The sequence below is a fragment of the Diabrotica virgifera genome, chromosome 2 (assembly GCF_917563875.1).
Source record: "Diabrotica virgifera virgifera chromosome 2, PGI_DIABVI_V3a".
NCBI classification, from domain to species: Eukaryota; Metazoa; Arthropoda; class Insecta; order Coleoptera; family Chrysomelidae; genus Diabrotica; species Diabrotica virgifera.
The window spans coordinates 205976965-205986117 of NC_065444.1; positions in this window are offsets into that span (position 1 = coordinate 205976965).

Here is a 9153-nt window from a genome sequence, read left to right on the forward strand (position 1 = left end):
ATCAAATTGATGATCGTTTTTTGAAACAACGTGCTCTCAGAGATAGGAGAGTCACCAGCAATTTGCTAAAAAATGAACTAGCAGATGTTCGAAATGTCGCGATATCGTCTCGAACAGTTAGAAGACGTTTACATTAAACGGAATTGAGCAACCGGAAACCGGCCAAAAAACCTATGCTTACCAGAGAACACAGGGTTCAGAGATTGAATTTTGCAAGATTGCATCAAAATTGGACCATCGATGATTGGAAACGAGTTCTTTTCTCCGATGAGACTATAGTAAGCCAAAAAGCTCCAAATGATCATGAGCGTGTCTGGCGAAGGCGAGGAGAAAGGTTTGCCAGCTGCAATATCTCTCCTAAAGTACCTTTGGTGGTGGCTCTAAAATGTTTTGGGGGGAAATTTGTTTTGAAGCTCGTACGGAGTTGGTCCCCATACGTACGAGGTCTATGAATGCCCATTATTACTTAGACAACATTATTGTCGAACATGTAATGCCTTTTGCTGCGTTTCTTGGACCTAATTTTTTATTCATGAAAGACAACGCTTGTCCTCATGTGGCTCGACAGGTTTTTGGCTACCTAAATGATGTTGATATTCCATTATTAGAGTCTCCACCTAACAGTCCGGACATGAATCCTATAGAGCATCTATGGGAAGTCGTAGACCCCCTATGGCCAGTCACAACCAACTCATTGAGGCCATTATTGAAGAATGGGAGAATATTCCGCAAGCGTTTGTTGAACATTTGATATCAAGAGGGCCCATTTAGAGGAGGGCCTACACGGTATTAGTGTTGACCCAGATGCATTTTATTGTGTTACTTTACTGATTTTTTTCTGTTTGCAATTTGGAGTTATGCTAGCTTATTTACGCATTTCCGGCAAAAACAAATTTTTAAAGAAACAATAAGGCAAATTAAGGTCATGATAAAGTCATGTTGGACTTTTTATTATTATTTCAATGTAACTTAGTTTTATTTTTTGTTTATATTGTAAATATTTAGATTAATTAAAGTGGTGCGTTAATTTTGTCCAGGAGTTTATATATATATATATATATATATATATATATATATATATATATATATATATATATCATAAAGGAGTACGACCGTCAATTCCAATATAACAAAGGAGCACTCGTAAGTGTAGGGTTTTATCGGTCAAGTGGGTGAAAAAAGAGACAAAGAATTCAGCTACTTCATCTATTTATTGAAGACGTTTCGTCTACTGCTCAGTAGACATCATCAGTTCATCTACAAAAAGAGTGTTATAAGAAACAACATCCAAAAGAGAGGTAAAAAAGCACTAGCGTTACCTTAAAAAGACATGTAGCAAAAGATAAGATGTACATAGTAAAAAAAACCTTATCCATGAACCAATGTAATGTATAAGTATGTAACATTTAAGTGTATAGTTAATATTTAAAAACTTTAGTACAGCCAAAGACAAGACCATGTGGTAACAGTCACATATAAAAAACAAGTGGAAAAAAGCTGGCTTGCTTTTTTTTCCAAAGTCAAGAATGAACCAAGAAAAAACCAGATTCACACTTCCAAAAATTTAGTAGTGTTTAAGCATACTTCATTTTAACCTTAGGCAACATCATTAAATGAATATAGTGCTAATATGCAACTTCGAAAATTTAAAGTTGAATAGTTACCAGCAGGTCATCCTAGCCCAACGGACACACAAAAGAAAATGGAGTTTGAATTATCAGGTGTAAACTGACATCTCGCCAAGAGGCAGGCAACCTTTAAAAAATTTTATAACAAAGAGTGACTGACAACTGCAGCGCAGCGCGGTAAAATTTAAATTGATGTATTTAAAACAGTTATAAAAGTGTTTAAAAAGTGAAAGTAATATCAAGAAGTAATCAAGGGATGTACCTTATACCTCGTAGACAAGAATCACAGTTTATTTTAAACAAGTGAGGGCACTTCACACAATTATATGGAAAAGTGCCTACGTTAGTACTGGTCATCCAGTTACTAACGAATATATAAGATAGTACAATAGTATAACTCCCATATATCGCAGCTCAAAATGCAAGAAAAAATATGCAATAATTTAAGAAAATTTATAAATCAGTTTAGCAAATTGTAATTTATAATTAATATCAATAATGCAAAATTTTATCCTATGGAAAATTTTAAATTGTTCAATCTATTAAGTAACTGTTATTATCAAAAAAAAAAAAAGTGGGAAAAGCTTGAAAAAACCACCAAAAACTTTTTTACAATAAAATAATTTAAGTGTAATAACATCTACTGATTCCGCAAGATCAATATTAAAAGAAGTGGGAAAAGCCTGAAAACCACAAAAACTTTTTTACAATATAATAATTTGAGTGTAATAATACCAACTAATTCTGCAAAATCAATGCATGGTATATTTGACTCAAGTTACTGATGTCAGTTCTCTTGTTAAGTACATTAGAGGTTTTTAATATGAAACACATCTCTAAGAACTGTCTTTTCGACAGGTTGCGTTCATTGCAAAGGATCTTGGCTTCATCAAAGTCCACCTTATGTTTTGTATCTATTGCATGTTGGGCTAAGGCACAAGTTGGTTTTTTCAAATTGATATCACTACGGTGTGAAATTAAACGTGATTTTAAAGCTCGCTTTGTTTGCCCTACATAACATGCGTCACATTCAGCACAAGGTATGTGGTAGACCACATTAACCTGTTCCAAAGGGGACAAGGGTGTTTTAGTCTTAGAGAACAAATTTCTGACTGATCTTGCGTTCTTAATTGCAATCTTAACAGGAATATTATTATTTTTATATAGTTTAATAAGTTTATCAGTAACCTGAGGAAAATAAGGAAGTGAAGAAAACTGGGAAACAGGAGTCCCAAGATTAGTAGTAGGCAGAATTGTGATGTTAACAGTATTATTCGATATTGATCTAAGTTGGTCACCATTGGGTATGTCGTTCAGAGAAGAACCGTAACTTTGGGAAAAAAGAAATTTATTGATAAGGGATGAAGGGTAGGAATTATCTACCAATATACTTCTGAGTAACAGAAGGGATTCCCTTCGATTAACCGGATGTGTCAACCTATGTAGCCTGCAGCTTAAAGCTTTAATAAGATTTATTTTATATTTAAAAGGATGACAAGAATGGTAGTTGAGAAACCTATTAGAGGCCATTGGTTTCCTATACCAGCTTGTACAGAGTGTGTTATCTCCACTTCTAGTGACACGCATGTCCAAGAAGGGGATACTCTGGTTGTTGGGGTCCTCGAGTTCACATGTGAACTGCAAGTGAGGATCAAACCCATTGAAGATGGACAAGGTGGCCTGAGTCTTGTCTGGTGGTAAGGCTAGTAATAGGTCGTCCACATAACGTTTAACAAAAGGAACTTGAAAATCTAAATAACCCAGCCGGTCAGAAACTAAATCATCCAAAACATAATTCACTAGGATGGGTGAAATCGAGGAACCCATTGGTGTCCCAAATTTACAAATTTTTGGGACACCAATGGGTTCCTCGATTTCACCCATCCTAGTGAATTATGTTTTGGATGATTTAGTTTCTGACCGGCTGGGTTATTTAGATTTTCAAGTTCCTTTTGTTAAACGTTATGTGGACGACCTATTACTAGCCTTACCACCAGACAAGACTCAGGCCACCTTGTCCATCTTCAATGGGTTTGATCCTCACTTGCAGTTCACATGTGAACTCGAGGACCCCAACAACCAGAGTATCCCCTTCTTGGACATGCGTGTCACTAGAAGTGGAGATAACACACTCTGTACAAGCTGGTATAGGAAACCAATGGCCTCTAATAGGTTTCTCAACTACCATTCTTGTCATCCTTTTAAATATAAAATAAATCTTATTAAAGCTTTAAGCTGCAGGCTACATAGGTTGACACATCCGGTTAATCGAAGGGAATCCCTTCTGTTACTCAGAAGTATATTGGTAGATAATTCCTACCCTTCATCCCTTATCAATAAATTTCTTTTTTCCCAAAGTTACGGTTCTTCTCTGAACGACATACCCAATGGTGACCAACTTAGATCAATATCGAATAATACTGTTAACATCACAATTCTGCCTACTACTAATCTTGGGACTCCTGTTTCCCAGTTTTCTTCACTTCCTTATTTTCCTCAGGTTACTGATAAACTTATTAAACTATATAAAAATAATAATATTCCTGTTAAGATTGCAATTAAGAACGCAAGATCAGTCAGAAATTTGTTCTCTAAGACTAAAACACCCTTGTCCCCTTTGGAACAGGTTAATGTGGTCTACCACATACCTTGTGCTGAATGTGACGCATGTTATGTAGGGCAAACAAAGCGAGCTTTAAAATCACGTTTAATTTCACACCGTAGTGATATCAATTTGAAAAAACCAACTTGTGCCTTAGCCCAACATGCAATAGATACAAAACATAAGGTGGACTTTGATGAAGCCAAGATCCTTTGCAATGAACGCAACCTGTCGAAAAGACAGTTCTTAGAGATGTGTTTCATATTAAAAACCTCTAATGTACTTAACAAGAGAACTGACATCAGTAACTTGAGTCAAATATACCATGCATTGATTTTGCAGAATTAGTTGGTATTATTACACTCAAATTATTATATTGTAAAAAAGTTTTTGTGGTTTTCAGGCTTTTCCCACTTCTTTTAATATTGATCTTGCGGAATCAGTAGATGTTATTACACTTAAATTATTTTATTGTAAAAAAGTTTTTGGTGGTTTTTTCAAGCTTTTCCCACTTTTTTTTTTTTGATAATAACAGTTACTTAATAGATTGAACAATTTAAAATTTTCCATAGGATAAAATTTTGCATTATTGATATTAATTATAAATTACAATTTGCTAAACTGATTTATAAATTTTCTTAAATTATTGCATATTTTTTCTTGCATTTTGAGCTGCGATATATGGGAGTTATACTATTGTACTATCTTATATATTCGTTAGTAACTGGATGACCAGTACTAACGTAGGCACTTTTCCATATAATTGTGTGAAGTGCCCTCACTTGTTTAAAATAAACTGTGATTCTTGTCTACGAGGTATAAGGTACATCCCTTGATTACTTCTTGATATTACTTTCACTTTTTAAACACTTTTATAACTGTTTTAAATACATCAATTTAAATTTTACCGCGCTGCGCTGCAGTTGTCAGTCACTCTTTGTTATAAAATTTTTTAAAGGTTGCCTGCCTCTTGGCGAGATGTCAGTTTACACCTGATAATTCAAACTCCATTTTCTTTTGTGTGTCCGTTGGGCTAGGATGACCTGCTGGTAACTATTCAACTTTAAATTTTCGAAGTTGCATATTAGCACTATATTCATTTAATGATGTTGCCTAAGGTTAAAATGAAGTATGCTTAAACACTACTAAATTTTTGGAAGTGTGAATCTGGTTTTTTCTTGGTTCATTCTTGACTTTGGAAAAAAAAGCAAGCCAGCTTTTTTCCACTTGTTTTTTATATGTGACTGTTACCACATGGTCTTGTCTTTGGCTGTACTAAAGTTTTTAAATATTAACTATACACTTAAATGTTACATACTTATACATTACATTGGTTCATGGATAAGGTTTTTTTTACTATGTACATCTTATCTTTTGCTACATGTCTTTTTAAGGTAACGCTAGTGCTTTTTTACCTCTCTTTTGGATGTTGTTTCTTATAACACTCTTTTTGTAGATGAACTGATGATGTCTACTGAGCAGTAGACGAAACGTCTTCAATAAATAGATGAAGTAGCTGAATTCTTTGTCTCTTTTTTCACCCACTTGACCGATAAAACCCTACACTTACGAGTGCTCCTTTGTTATATATATATATATATATATATATATATATATATATATATATATATATATATAAAGTAGTTTGGTATTATTGACTGACAATATGTAGATACAAGTTTTTATTGAGGTTGCAGTCAGTGTAAGGGGCAGGATGAGAGAAACTCTTTGTTACAATCGAGCTTTCGCAAAATTTATTTGCTTCGTCAAGATTAGCTAAAATGAGTATATAATTATAAATACAATGAAATTAAAGATAAAAGAACATTGTATAAAAAAGCACAAAAACTTACAACGTGAGGTTAGTTCATTAATTTAACATTTCCACAAAACATAATTATATAAAAATATCCTTATTTTAATCGTTTCCAAATTTCAATGTTTTAATTTTTACAATTTCTAATGAAAAATTTTGATTTATTAATTTAGTTCTAAATTTGATTAATGCCAGAAAGACACTCAATTAATGTCAATAAGACATTAAATAGGTATCTGTTTATTTTATTTTAAGTTGTTAAAAACTAGTTTTTTGATTATTACTTACTAGCGCACTTTAAATTATGGAAGGTATAGATAGATATAAGTACATGTTTTGTTGATTATTGTTTTATTAATAAATTAAAGTGGCGTTAATTTTAAAAATTTAATTTTTGAAATTTTGTCAGGGAATTTACTATTCTTTAATTAGAATATCATTTATCGTAAGATAAAATATAATTATAGATGTTACTTAGTTTATTTATGTCTGTTCTTTTATTTACACATTGATATTTATTTATGCACACCATTTCTAAAAATTCTCTTTTATTTAGTTTATTTTCATGTTTTAATACCGTTGTTTCATCGAATTTGAATGTATGATTTTTGTTTATTGCATGATCTACTAATGCACATGTGTTTTTGTTATTTCTAAGGTCGCTTTTGTGTGACGTTAGTCTACCTATTAAATTCCTGGATGTGTGTCCGATGTATGACTTATCGCCATTTTCGCATGGTATTTTGTAAACTACATTTGAGCTTTCCATAATACTAATAGGTGTTTTAGTTTTTGTATATAGTGATGCTAATGTCTTTACATTTTTAGTTGCGATTTTAATTTGTGGGTAGTTCGTAAATACTTTAGTTAATTTGGGTGTTAATATTGGTATGTAAGGTAGTGATGTATAAGTAAATTGGGGTTGTAAAATTTGGTGATTTGGTGTTGTTGTTATATGTATGTCAGTCATTCTATTATTAGGGTTGTTAAATAAAAATTTGTTTATTAGTTTAATTGGGTAAGAATTCTCCAATAAAATGTCTTTGAGTTCCATTAATCCTTTATTGATGTTGCTACTGTGAGATAATTTGGTGATTCTGTGTTTTAGAGCCAATATTAAATTTATTTTCATATGAGGCGGATGCTGAGAATGATAGTTGATAAATCTATTACTATCTATAGGTTTTCTGTACCATTCAGTTATTAATATATTTTGTGGATTTCGTTTGAGTCTTATGTCGAGATATGGGATGCTGTTATCTATTTCTTCTTCACATGTAAATTTTAGATGTTCACTATAGTTGTTAAAAGTTTGTAAAGTTTCATTTATTTTATTTACAGGTAAAGCAAGTATTAAGTCATCCACAAATCGTTTAATAAATGGAACATAAAAAGGCAATTTATTTAAAGAATCCCTGACTAAATCATCCAGTACATAATTACATAATATGCATGAAATACTAGAGCCCATGGGTGTGCCAAAAATTTGTTTGTAGAATGTATTATCAAAAATTAACACATTAGAATCAAAAATGAACCCCAAAATGTCTAAGAAAGTTTTTTTGTTTATTTTGCAATTTATTTCAATTTCATGCCAGTGTCTGTTAATACTGTTATTGATAACATGTAGAGGTAGATTGGTAAATAAAGATACTACGTCAAAGCTTACCATAATATAGTTGTTAGGTAGTTGATAGTTATTGATAAAATTACTAAGTTCAAAAGAATCCTGTATAGAGAAACTATCATTTAAGTTATATGATTTTGTAAGAATATTATTTAAAAATGTTGCCAGTTTACTATTGGGTGAATTAATTGATGATACAATTGGTCTCATTGCTAAGTTAGGTTTATGTATTTTTGGTAGTGCATAAAACCGTGGTGTAACTGAGTTATATATTGTAAGAGTTGAAGATTCTTCTTTGGTGATCATTTTTTTATTTTTTAATTCAGTAACTATTTTGTTGGCTTTCTGTTGTAGGGTACTTGTCGGATTATTTTGTAATTTTTATAATATTTAGTGTCATTTAAAAGTTCATAACTTTTTGTGTAGTAGTCATCTTTGTACATCGCAACAGTCACATTTCCTTTATCACTTCTCACAATGTATATTTCAGGGTGTTCTTTGATAAATTTCTTACATTCATGATATAAATTATTTAAAAAATGAGTATTATTTTTATTTTTGTGTAAATAGTTAGTTATGATGTTAGTGCATTGTGCCCTGACTAAATTTTTTTCATTTTCAGAAAATCTAGTTATTGTACTTTCGATATCTGCTAGTATATTAGAAATTTTGAAATCTTTAATAGTTGGTAATAAACAGAATTTAGGACCTAATGCGAGTATCTTTCTTACATTATAAGGAAACTCAATGTTAGTTAAATTCTTAAACCATTTTTCTTTAAAGGTAATTGAGTTATAAGCGTTCATTTTCAGATTTTCAAATTTAAGTATGTTATTTTGTTTTATATTATGAAATATTTTGTTGTAAGCTATTTTCTGCTTACGAAAAAATTCAGTAGTAATATCTTGTGGAAGTAAGTTTTGTAAGTTATCCTTAATTGTTAACATATTTTTTTCTAAAAAGTTTATGTCTGAAAATGTAGCTTTTATTTCTAAATTAATAACTTGTCTTTTTAAATTTAAATTAAAACATTGTACTTGTTGACCTGTTCTTCCTCCTCGATGGTGTAGTAGGTTGCTGGTATTAGCAATACCATTTATAATGTGGTTAGGATATAGGTGGTGTTTTCTACATTTAATTAAGAAAATTTTTCTGTTTTGTGAAGATGCCAATTTGCTGTTATATTTTGCCCAAGTTTTTAGTAACCTTTCAGTTGCAGGTCCATACCTATGTTTGATGTTTTCGTAGAACCCCATCTTTAATTATAAAGTAGTTTGGTATTATTGACTGACAATATGTAGATACAAGTTTTTATTGAGGTTGCAGTCAGTGTAAGGGGCAGGATGAGAGAAATTAGCTAATTATTAATAATTAGCTAATCATTAATTAGCTAATTATTAATTAGCTAATTAATGATTAGCTAATCTTGACGAAGCAAATAAATTTTGCGAAAGCTCGATTGTAACAAAGAGTTTCTCTC